Genomic DNA, 13,377 nt, shown 5'->3' with positions numbered 1-13,377 from the left:
TTTTTTTGATACGGGGGATCGAACTCGGGTCCTTGCGCTTGTGCAGCAGGCGGCGAAACCACTGAGCTAAGTCCCTGGCCCTGTAAATTTTAATTTATTTATAAACATAGTTTTCTTAAATTATTATGTTCATTTCTTCAGGTGAAAGAAATCTTATGGACAAAAAGAATACTTAAACTAAGGTAGAAATCATAATTTAAAGGAATTATATCTAAATTTCCTTAACTTTATCCCTTAAAAAATGAAACTATCTAACCATCGCTACTTAATGTTACAACTTTACCTTCTGAAATATCTGAAAAATCTACTAGTGTTTATCATCAAATAGTTGACTATGAAAGGCAATTATAAAACAATAGATGACTGATAGGAAGTAAAAATCTAAATATAGTAGTATACTGCCTACTATACTGTCTACTAAAGTCTCATAGTTACGGTTAACGTGTCATTTCTATTTCTTACCATTAGAAAATCTTGGTCTACCTAATGAAAGAAGCCTAATTGGCCCTCTCAAATAAACACAACCTCCAAAAGTCTGAACTTTTATGAATAAATAATGTCTGGCTTAATACTGCTTTTTGAGGGTAGTAATATTATTGTTATAAAGAATAGAATGCTTTTTACACATCAAATTGAAATCTCTGCTTTATTTCATTTTAGAAAAGATTTAAATAGATATAAACTAGTACAAGAATGGCTTTAGCGTAAATAGTACCTTTTAAGAAAGCTTTTCTAAAGTTGCCTATTCTCTTACATCATTCAGACTATCTTCATGCACCTATTAGTTCAAATGAATTAAACCAGAACCCATTCTTGAAACCAAAAAACAGGATAGGACAACTTTCTTACAAATTGTCTCTTTTAAAAACTTTCATTTGCTTGGTTTGGTTTTATTTACCTGTAAATATCTGTTTTCCAATAGGCTTATGCAGGTCCCATAAGCGAGAAAATCCAAAAATTTGTAAATGTAGGTAAATCATTCACCATTTGTTGTAGTAGCAAAATTGTTTTATTATTCTGTATTCAGAGCCCATTCAAAGTTTTTTTTTTTGAAGGAAACACTTCAAAGGCCCAGTTTAAAAAAATGTTTTTGAACTCTAGAGCAGCACTTGAAATGTTAAAAAGTTTTAGAACTCTAGTGTGTACTAATCTGTTTCTACTAAGGTACTAATTCAAAAATCTTCCACAAAGATGGATACTTTAATGGAACACTTTTAACAAATAACAATGTTACAATATTCTGTAGTTCAATATAACTGTTTCACAGCTGTTACCTTAAAACAATCACATAAAATTCAAAGTCTCTATCATTTTAAGTACTTATTTTAAGTGTGTATTTTAAGATTACTAAGTTAAACTATTAACAAGAATTACTTCATAGTTAAAAATATGTGTGATATACCAACACATCCCTAATAGTTAAACAGGAAAACAGAATATTAATGTATTTAGTACTTTTACCACAAGGTGTACAGATAATTTCTACCTCTCAACCAGCTTCCTGATTTTTCCTTAGGTTTGACCCAAAGAGGTTATGTCAACTAATGCTAAAATATAAATCCTTAACTGTTTCAATGAGAAAGCAGACAAGCAACACATTTTAGTGTTAATGGGAGTTATATTTTAAATTTGCCATATGTGGTGCCAAAAATTTACTTTAGGGGAAACACCTATGACTGGACCTCAGTAGTGATTTTCTCTTTGGATATATTTTCCAGAAGGATGGCAAACGTATAGCAATGTTTCAAGAAGGATGATGTGCTCTCAGACATTTACACTAAGCTTTTTAACATGTGTTTTGACCTGTGATGTAATTAATTTTTGTAACATATTATTTTAATGGTACACTAATTAACCTTGAATTAGAATAAATTCTCTGACAATGACTTTCTGTAGAAGTGCTAAAGATGTCTACATTAAGACTACCTAATGATTAATATCTTATACAGCATTAAAAAGTTCAAAAGCAAGAGTAGGATTGAATATACTTGTAAATAAACATAGACAGGGCTAGGGATTTAGCTCAGTGGTTCCGCTGCCTGCCTCTCAAGTGCAAGGTCCCGAGTTTGATCCCTGACACCAAAAAAAAGGGATAAAACAGATCAGGCCTCAGAAGTTTTACCTACATGATACTCTATATTTGAATTAACAAAGACCAGCACAACAGTGTCTATACCTTTCACTCCTTCAAACTATAAAGTTCCTGAAAACATGCTTTTAAGATTATTATTCAAGTGATATTACCAGTATTTCACAGAGATGCTACCTCCACAACTAATTATTACAAAAATCAGGTAATAAACATCCATGGTTTCTCTCTCTGTTTACTAAAACATACTGAGACCAATACAATGCAATTATTAAATTATTTTAGGTGTAAGGGTCCATAAACTCTCCTCCAGAAGGTAAACTGAATTTGATATACCTTAAAGCTATATCTGCTTCAATACTTTTTTTTTTTTGGTACTGGGGATTGAACTCGGGTCTTTGCGCTTGCAAAGCAGGCAGCGAAACCACTGAGCTAAATCCCCAGCCCTCTGCTTCAATACTTGACCCAAACTTAAAAATTGTTTACGTAGTTCTATACGTATTGTTTTCTTTTTTGTATTATAATCTCTTATACATTTTCAGGTTAAATATATATTTTACTGCAACCAAAACCACATAACAATTCTCTCTTTGTTTTTAGTTTTTAAAATCCTTTTGGAAAAATATCCCAGACGTATTTAGGAGATGAGGGAGGTATTAGTAAAAGGAATCTATTAGGTCACCAGAAGACTACAGGCACTGTTTGCAGAGCTCTGCACTTCAAATATAGTAAAATGGGGAAAGGATTCTCATCTATTAACCAATAATGTTAATACTGTCCTACCTCAGACAGATGAATGACTCTAAAGTGCTTTGAAAGTGCAGAGTAGCAACTAACCTATTAAGTGGTATTACTTTCATATCTTTGGGAAAATACAAAGAGCAGGTCTTAATATTTTAAATGCTTCTATGATATTCTCAATTATTTGTTCTTAAACCATGTATAATTTTTAAAATTAATTTTTTTCTGGGTATCACAAAATTTAATGAAAGATTCTATTATATAATGAATTTTGATGTCCTTTTGCCATTTTGAGATGAGATACTATATAGAAAGGATGCTCTAAATATATAGTCAATGTTTAAATATTAAAAATTATAATAGCAAAAGAAACATTGCCATTAATACCTCTCAGTGTGTCCAGCCCCCCCCCTTGAATATATTTATTCCATCATTCTTGCTACCTTTGGAAGCAGTTCTAGAAGTCCTGTTTCATTAGTGTCTTGCCGCTTTTTTGGGGGGGGGGGTACTGGGATTGAACTTGGGACCCTGAGCTTGTGAGGCACGTGGCGGAACCACTGAGCTAAATCCCTGGCCTGTTTTGTTAAGCATCTTTAAGAGGTATGATAAAAAAAAATATATGGTGTCTCACACTAGAGAAACTATTTGGTATTTACACATGTGTGTCCTATTTATTTCACTTACGAGTATGTCCTCAATATGCATCCATTTAGCTACAAATGACTCTAGTTTCTCGTTCTTTATGGCTGAATAGTACTTCATTTTATAAAAATGAATAATCGATAATTTGAAATATTAAAAGGTCCAAATTTGTAGGGGTGGTGGGAGGGGAAGGGGACAGGAAAGAAGGGAAAGGAAAAATTATGAGAAAAGAAAAAAAATGGAAACGAAATCTATGTAAATAGGGAGGGGTGGAGGGTGTGGAGGGGGTGAAGGGAGCACAGGGAATGGGGAAAAAATAAGAGCCAAGATTCATCATGTACAGGTACAAGAACCCAATGTAAATGTAAATGTATTATATACCTGAAATGTACCAATAAAAGAATTTAAAAAAATACGGTGAATGCTGTTGTTTTGTACCATCTAATGGAAAGACAGGCTTGGAAAAATCTTATGGTGTGCCCTCATCCATCTTACTCACCAGATCTGGCACTGTGAAACTTCTGGCTCTTCCTCAAAGTCAAAATTATCATGAAAGGTACATGTTTTCAATCAATTCAGGACATTGAGGCAACTATTAATAGCACAACTAAAGATACAAAGGAGAACTTTCAGAATTGCTTCAAAGTGGCAAGAACCATGTGATAAGTGCGTTCAAAGCCAAGAGAAAGTATTTTGAGTGGGATTAATGATAATACCTTTTACTATAATTGATTTAAACATTAACCATATTTTTATCACACTGCATATATATGTGACAAAATTGGTACATTTTAATTTAAATATTTTTGAGAGTTGTCACTTTGCCATTTTATCAAAAGATAATGCGGTACTGTCTAATAAGCAAATAAAATACTGAAAATGGGTCAACCTTGTAAAAACTTTGGGCTTACATTTACAATTGTAATAAGCACTGACTTCAACTACCAATAACCTATAATGTCTCCATGTCCTCTATCCTGTGCCTGTCATCTATTCTTTGCTGCTGCTGGGGGAAACAGAAGGAAGATTGAAAGACAGTTTAAGATATCAAGATCTACCTAGCATAGAAGCCAATGGCTCCCTGTGGGATAATTTATTTACCAGAATTAAAAAATAAAACCAGGAACTGGGGGTGTTGCTCAGTAGTAGAGTGCTTGCCTAACTTACACGAGGCCCTGGAATCAATCTCCAGCATAACAAAAATCAATCAATTAATAAACAAATAAATAATCAAGCCTGCAAATATTTGATCTCTTTCAATGACTACAATCTAGAAAGAAGAAATGGCATTGTTCAGCTGTCAGGGAATGTGAATGTTTTTAAACACAGTACTTTAAAAAATTCCTTCGTAAGTATTTACTAAGCCATGTCAGTGACTTAAAGACAAAGGAATAAGCTAGGAAGATATTATTTCATCCTGTATAAAATAGGTGATAAAAGCAATAACACTAGAAGTTGTCACGAAAAAGTTCAGATATCCATCATAAAACAATGGACAAATAAGTTCTGGTGAATTCACAAAATGGAACATTACTCAGCAATATAATGGAAAAAGTAGTGATCTACAACAATATGGATGAATCTCAAAACCATTATGCTGAAAAAAACAAGCCTTACACAGGAAAGTGTATATGTATGATTCCATTCACAGAAAGATCTACAACAAGCTAAACTATTCTACAGTAAAGAATATCAGTTCTCCTTTTTAGGATTAGGAAAAAGGATTGGCTGGGAAGGCACACAAGGAAACTTCTGGGATTATATGTTCTATATATTAATAGGAATTTCAGTTACACAGGTATATGCATTTATCAAAATTCACTGTGAACTTAAGATTTGTGAATTTCACTGTATATAAATGTAATCTCAAGAGGAAAACCCCTGAATTCTAGTTAATTATGTGCATGCCAAAGCATCTAGAAAGAAGGGTACTGTTATTTGTGTACTCTACATTAAAAAAAAAAGACTGATGGATAGAGAAATGAATAAATATCAATAAGGCAAGCATAGTAAAATATTTGTGGTAGAATCTAGTGGTGGATATTCAGATGTTTAACATAAAATGTACATTTAACATTTTTCAGAATAAATTGTTGGCAAAAAATAAAAAATTATATGCCCGCCATCAGGAATCATTATTCATAAAAGTCAAAATATGAAAGCAAACCAAGTATCCATCAATGCATATATGAATAAGCAAAATGTGGTAAATGGATAAAATAGATTATGCAACCCATGTTTATAGCAGCACAATGTATAATAGCTGGATCTTGGAAACAGTACATATGTTCATCAACAGATGAATGGATAAGGAAAATATATTTATACACAATGGAGTACTACTCTGCCATAAAGAAAGATAATTTGAGGCATTCATAGGCAAATGGATGCAACTTGAGAACATGAATGAAATAAGTCAAATACACAAGCTTAAATATCCCATGATTTCTCTTATGTGACAAACCTGAGATTATATATCTATGTCTATATCTCAGATTATTCAGTTTTAAAAAGAAAGAAAATTGTGACACATCACAACACGGATGGACCTTGAAAATGCTAAGGGAAGTAAATCAGCAAACACAGGATAAACATTGTGTGATTTCTCTTATATAAGGTATGTAAAGTAGTCAAATTCATAGAAATGGTGGTTGCCAGAGGCTGTGGAAGAGTAAATGAGAGTTAGTGTTAAATGTTGTCAGAGTTTCAGTTTGGGAAGACAAAAAAGTTCTGGAGATGGATCATGGCAGTGGTTACACAATATTCTGAAATTCTTTTTTTCTTTTTTGATACCGGGGATCTAACTCAGGTCCTTGTGCTTGCAAGGCAGGCGGCGGAACCACTGAGCTAAATCCCCGGACCTATTCTGAAATTCTTAATGCCACAAAATTGTGTATTTAGAAATGATTAAAATGGCAAATTTTGTCATGTATATTACAACTCAACAAAACAGAAAATAAGTTGTCAAATCTCCTAAGGTTTAAACTACTTTCATTATCTGATTTTGTATTAAGTTTCTGATGTATAGTACAATCATAGGATTGATTTTTAGCACTGTCTGCATAATGTAAATAAGCATAGATAGTTGGTAATTAATCTCTCAGTCCTTAGAATGAATAAACAAAACTCCTTCAAACTATTATCTTAATAGCTACATAACCAAAATAACATATACTCTAATATAGTTTAAGGATGTATTTTTTTCTTCCTTCAGTTGATAAACCTTAAATAAAAGCATAAACTTACCATCAGTATACTGACTCTGACTTTTAAATCTTTTTACTTTTGCTTTTCTCTTAGGTTAGTACTGTTGGAAAATGTGTTATTTATACACAATAGATAATAACTGGTATAGAAGGATCTTACCTTAAAATGGAAAAAGCCATTTTTGACCAACAATTGCCAACATCATATTAAATGAGGAAAAATTGAAAGAATTCCCACTAAAATCAAGAATAAAACAAGGGTGTCCATTCTCACCGTCACTGTTCAAGATAGTACTATACTTGAAACTTTAGCCAGAGCAATTAGACAAGAGAGAGAAAAAAAGAGGAATTTTAATAGAAATGGAAGAAGTCAAACTATTCTTACTTGCAGATGACATGATCCTTTACATAGAGGAGCCGAAAAGCTCCATCAAAAGATTGAAGTTAATAAATTCAGGAAAGTGGCAAGATACAAATAATAGCATTCAAAAAATCAATAGCATTCCTACACACCAAGAATGAATCCATTGAAAAAGAAATCAGGAAAGTAATCCCATGCACAACAGCTTAAAAAAATTAAATACCTAGAAATTAGACTAACTAAGGAGGTGAAAGACCTCTATAATGAAAACAATTTATACGGAACCAATAAATTTGAGTCATTTGCAGGAAAATGGATGTACCTTAAGACCATAATGTTAGGTGAAATAAATCAGATACACAAGCTTAACTATTGCAAGGTTTCTCTTAGATGAGAAGCTCAAAGTATAAATAAATTAAAGAGCAAAATAAAAGAAAGATAATATGAAATAGGGAGATAGATCTGCAAATGGGAAGGGGACAAAGAGATGTAGGGGAGAAAGGGAGGGAAAGGGAAGTAAAAAGAATTAAAATGTGTTATATACATTACCAACTCCCCATGATGAATGTAATCATCCTGTATTCCAAACATGTACTAATAAAATAAAATAAAATAAAATTTATATGGAACCAGAAGAGATCCAGAATAGCCAAAGCAATCCTGAGCAAAAAGAGCAAGGCAGGAGGCATTTCAATCCCAGATTTCTAAGTTGTACTACAAAGATATAATAGTAAAAACAGCATGGTACTGGCACAAAAATAGATCGACCAATGTAATACAACAGATGATGCAGAAACAACCCCAAGTAGTTTCAGCCATCTGATTTTTGACAAAGGAGCCAATAATATATGCTAGAGAAAAGATAGTTTTTTTAACAAATGGTGCTGGGAAAACTGATTATCCACATGCAGAAGAATGAATCTTGATCCATGTACTAAAATCAAATAAAAATGGATACATAAAAATAGAAGTACTGAATCTGCTGGAAAAAAATTGGTGAAATTCTTGAGAACACAGGCAAAGGCAAAAATTTCCTGAAAAGAACCCTAACCACACAAGAAACAATACCAAGAACTGACAAATAGAATTATACTAAATTAGAAAGCTTCTTCCCAGCAAAAGAAACAACCAACAGAGTGAAGAGACAACTTATAGAATGTGAGAAAAATTTTATCAGCTGTTCCTTGGACAGTGGACTAAAATGTAAAGAACTCAAAAAAATCAAACCCCTTAAAAAATAAAAGACCCAATCAAAAAAAATTGGCAAATGAAATGAATAGACACTTCTCAGAGGAAGAAATACAAATGGCCAAAGTACATGAACAAATGTTCAACATCTTTGGCCATTAGAGAAAGGCAAAACAAAACAACACCAAAAATCCACCTTATTCCAGTAAGAATGGCCATAGTCAAACTAAAAAACAACAAATGCCATAAAGATTGTAAGGGAAAAGGAACCCTTCTACACTGTTGGTGGGAGTGTAAACTAGTACAACCAATTTGGAAATCAGTATGGGGTTTCCTCAAAAAACTAAAAATATAAATTCCATTTGACCCAGCTATACATCTTCCCTCAAAAAGCTAAAGTCATCATATTACAGAGATACAACCATACCCATGTTTATAGAACCCCAACTCACAATAGCTAAATCATGGAAGTAGCCTTTGTCTATGAACAGATGAATAGATAAAGAATATGTGGTATATATACACAATGAAATCCCGTTCAATCATAAAGGAGGATAAATTTGAGTCATTCTTAAGAAAATGGAAGGATTTTGAGACCATAATACTAAGTGAACTAAGTCAATTACAAAAAGTTAAATATCACATGGTTTCTGTAATATGAAAGACCCAAACTATAATAAAGAGCAAAATAAAAGAGCATGTTAAAAAACAAGGAGGTAGACACTGTAGAGATGGGAAGGGGATTTGGGGAAAGGAGAGGGAAGCACCGGGGAGGGGTAGTAAAAATGACCAAGATGTAATATGTACATGTATCAAACTCCAAGCAGAATGTAATCACTATGTATTGCAAATGTCACTAATAGTTTTTAAAAAATACTGTTGGTTTTGCCAGATTTTGCAGCAGTTTCTCAAGTTAAAAGCATGTAAATTGTATTATAACCTGAGCCGAAGATGAAAACAAGCCAAGGAAATGAGTCAAGAGAAAAGTAACCTGCTTAAAAATATTTTATTAAAGGCTCAATAAACATACAAAAATAGCTAATAATACCAATTATGCCTTTATAAGGATAGAAATGAAAGACTAAACAAGGAGCTCAGTGAAAGTAGTGCACTAGATAAGGATCTATGGAAAATCAATGAACTATGAATGAATATTTTTGGGGGGGCCTTAGGACACATAGCTGCATTAGAATAATGTCATCTATTTTGCTAAAATAATACACTGTTACATTTATTCTAAAACAAATTTAAATTACTGGAAAGATTTAAAATACTGTTTAAATATTACCAATAATAAGCATGTGTTTAAGAGTCTATTGCAAGTAGCACTAATCTGAGAAATAACACATGTGACAAGAATTATGCAACCATAATTTGTGCCTGATGTTTGGTAAGAAATATTCTGCTCATACCTTAAATATACTTATACAAATTATTTATATAATCTTTTCCTCTTAAAAGATATTTTCTTTGAAGAATCATAACTACTTGGCATAAAAGCTGTGGTAATATGGCTCAAAGATAAAAAACTGAAGCAAGACTTTAAAAAAATAGGTTTTAAGATCTCTTTATTTTTCAGATTACTTTAATTTCTAAGCATGTAGCAAATGATTAAAATATAATAGTCTAATTTAAATAGAAAGTCAGTACATATAATACCATGTAGCTATAAACTTGGACCTTGGATCTGATATATAATGTAACTTCAAAATTTTTTCTCTTATGTGAAATAGAGACAATATCCTAATTATTATATCAGTAGGAATCATCATGCATCATGTAATTTTCTCAAATTAGAAATGTATATTCTGGACTGGAAATGTAGCTCAGTGGTAGAATGCTTGCCTAGTGTGTGTAAAGCCCTGGGTTTGAGCTCCAGAAAGCAGACACACACACACACACACACACACACACACACACACAAAATAAATAAAAATAAAGGAAAGAAGGAAAAGAAGGAAGGAGAGAGTAAACGACGAAGGGGAAAAGAAAAGAATATAGATTTTATTACATGGTAGCAATTACAACTTAAATAAATACAGGTATACACAAGGAACTATATGTAAGCCTAATAAAATAATGTCATTATGAGCTACAAATATATTTTATTTAAAAGTCATTTCTTACATTCATAGATCCAAAGATTTGCATTTCAGGCAACCCAATAACTTATAAATTTATAATAATTTAATAACATTATGTTTGTGAATACGTGGGAATGAAAAGTATTATTATGCGTTCTAATAATTTTATGTCTATAACTAAATTTCTTTATGTGCTCATCAAAAAAATTTTTTTTTTTTGGTACCGGGGATCGAACTCTGGGCCTTGCACTTGCTAGGCAGGTGGTGGCATCACTGAGCTAAATCCCCAGCCCTCATGGAAATTTTTAAGTGCAATAAATATATATTTTAATAATACAAAGGAAAGAGCAAAATTGGTTGAACCTACTTGGTGAACATTTTAAAATAAAAACACATTATCTCAAAGAATCCTAGGCAATCAGTAGGAAAATATCTCAATTTCAAATATCAGATAAACACAAAGAACTAGATGTTCTTTTAAAACTAAAATTGTTAGCCAACTTATAATAAGGGAATATCTTTTTTACTGATAAGGGACTAAAAGTATTTAAGCTAGAAACTTAATTTTGAGGTTATGTACTTTTAGTCCATCATCAAGGCTTATCAAATTATTTTATTTGTTAGAGCTTTAAATGTCATGAAGCAATTTGATTTATTTAGGATGTTAAGTTTGATTTCAGTTTTAAAGCTCTCATCTCCCTTACGTTCTTAAATTAATTCATACAAATCCCCTATTAACAATAAAAGGGTTTGCCATCAGTATTCAAAGCCCAGCCTGAGTTGTCATGGGTGAGAGGGCAGAAATCTGCTTGGAGCAAAAAGGGAACCCAACTGAATTCTTGACGTCTCAGTCTATGAATGTGTAAGCACTTCATCTGTTCATGGAAACACAATGTTCTGGCAGGCTGGGGGTAAAGGTAGCTGCACGGGTAGCAAAGTGGAAGAGTTGGGAAGCAGAGCTATATCAAAGTACAAAATTGTAGAAGGGATACATTTTGCATGTTTTCCTTTTATTTTTACAAAAAATTATGTTAATTAGTGTAAGCTATTTGTGTACCAAGCACTTATTCTGTCCCTATCACTGCTGTCCATCTTACGATCTCTGCAGAAATCACACACAGATCAGACTTTTGGTAATGTTTTATAAAAGAAAATTTTGCAAATTAGAATGTAATACAGGCAATAACTTCTCCTTTTTTTCTTCTATTTTTCATTTATTATTCTTAAATGCAGTGCTGAGATGAATACTATTGCAGATCTGATTTCCACTTAGCAGCTGTATGTGTTTTAGTGACACTGTTTTTGTTTTTGTTTTTGTTTTTGGGTACTGGGGATCGAACTCGGGTCCTTGCGCTTGTGCAGCAGACGGCGAAACCACTGAGCTAAATCCCCGGCCCCACGTGTTTTAGAAAGTAAATGTTCATCTCTGAATGTTAGGTCTTATCTGTAAAATGAAGATAATATCTCCCTTTGAAAATTATTATGAACATAGCACAGTATTAAGTAAAAGTTCCCTGTAAACTAAAACACATTATAAGTATTATTTGTAATTTGAAAGATAGGAATATTAATAGGGATCAGACAGTACATACATGATACTCTCCAGTGAAAACTGATCTTAAAAAGTTAAGTGGTTTCTTCAATTATTTCTTCATTACATTATCATTCTTCATTGATATTAATAGTCAAAGTGGGCCAGGGATTTAGCTCAGTGGTTCCACTGCCTGCCTCGCAAGTGCAAGGACCCAAGTTCGATCCCCAGTACCACACACACACGAAAGAATAGTCAAAGTAATTGACATTTATTGTGTTGTGTACTATGCGAACATCAGGTGCTATTTACCTGCCATATATGTAATATAAACTCAATGATCTTCAAAACAACCCTAAGGCAAGGATTATTACTATCCCCAATTCACACATTAAGAAACTGAGACATAAAGATGATAAAGTCACATAGCTAGGAAGTGACAGGCTAAGATGTGAAGCACTAAATTAATACAGCTCTTCACTATTACACTGTATCATTTATATCTATTCATTCAATCATTCATTAATTCATCAAATATTTAATGAGTTTGCGGTATATGCCAAGGACTCCAACAGAAACATTCATGTTTTGTTCTGTTAGTTATTTTTGTTTTGTTTTTGAGACAGGGTCTTGCTATGTAGTTCAGCTGGCCTTGAGCTCACTATGTAGCCCAGGCTGGCCTGAAACTCACAGCAATCCTCTTGCCTCAGGCTCCCAAGTGCTGGGAGTGTGCCGCCACCTCTGGCTCAGAAAGATTCATTTTCAACAACAACAAAAAAAATCTCAAAACATTTACCCTTTTCAGGAACCTAGTAGAATAAATACTGTACTAAAACAGGGAAATAAAAGAACAACCTATTGGAGAAGATACTCCATCAAAATAAGAAAGTAAACAATAAAAAATGAAGACACAGGCTCCAGAAAACAGGAGAATCTAGGCAAGAGGAGAAGAAAATTTCCAGGAAGAGATAAAGAAAACTCCCAGGATAGATGGGGTAGAGGGAAAGGGGAAAAGAAAATTGAAATGTGTTATGTACATGTACCAATTTCCTACAGTGAATGTAATCACTGTGTACTGCAAACATATACTAATAAAAGTTTTTAAAATTAAAAAGACAAAGAAAACTCCCAGGATAACATCTATGTAATAGGCCTAGATAGCAACGAGTACAGATTAAACATGAATAATGAAGAAATATTCTAGAAGATACATAGCTAAGAAAAATGTAAGATTCTTTTCTGATGTATTTGACTGCACTGAGAAATTTTATATTTCTGTGGGCAAATTGAGGGAAAATTAATGATAGGAACAGAGAAAACTAAGACAATGTCAGAACAAAAAGAGGCAACTATAAATCTTAAAGAAACAAAATGTTGTACCATGGTAAGTAGATTATTACTTATATTATTATTACTCATAATTACATAATTACTCATTTCTTTCCCACTCTTACTTTGCTTGCCCATATTCAGGGCATACTTCCTATTAAAATTACCTAGGCCTCAACCTTGTAACTTACTTTATTTCAGCCACA

At 32.7% G+C, this 13,377-nt stretch overlaps 1 protein-coding gene across 6 annotated transcripts in view; it reads right to left on the bottom strand.

The window, feature by feature from the left end:
• The window catches only part of Acbd6 (acyl-CoA binding domain containing 6), a 228,418-nt gene that overhangs the window by 109,184 nt on the left and 105,857 nt on the right, over positions 1 to 13,377 (bottom strand). The window lies entirely within an intron of this gene.

Source organism: Heterocephalus glaber, unplaced genomic scaffold, assembly GCF_053883595.1.
Source record: "Heterocephalus glaber isolate CG9 unplaced genomic scaffold, H.glaber_assembly_v1.0 deba00001600, whole genome shotgun sequence".
Taxonomy (NCBI): domain Eukaryota; kingdom Metazoa; phylum Chordata; class Mammalia; order Rodentia; family Bathyergidae; genus Heterocephalus; species Heterocephalus glaber.
The sequence above is the reverse complement of the archived record's forward strand: the minus strand, read 5'-3'. Positions and strand labels throughout refer to the sequence as shown.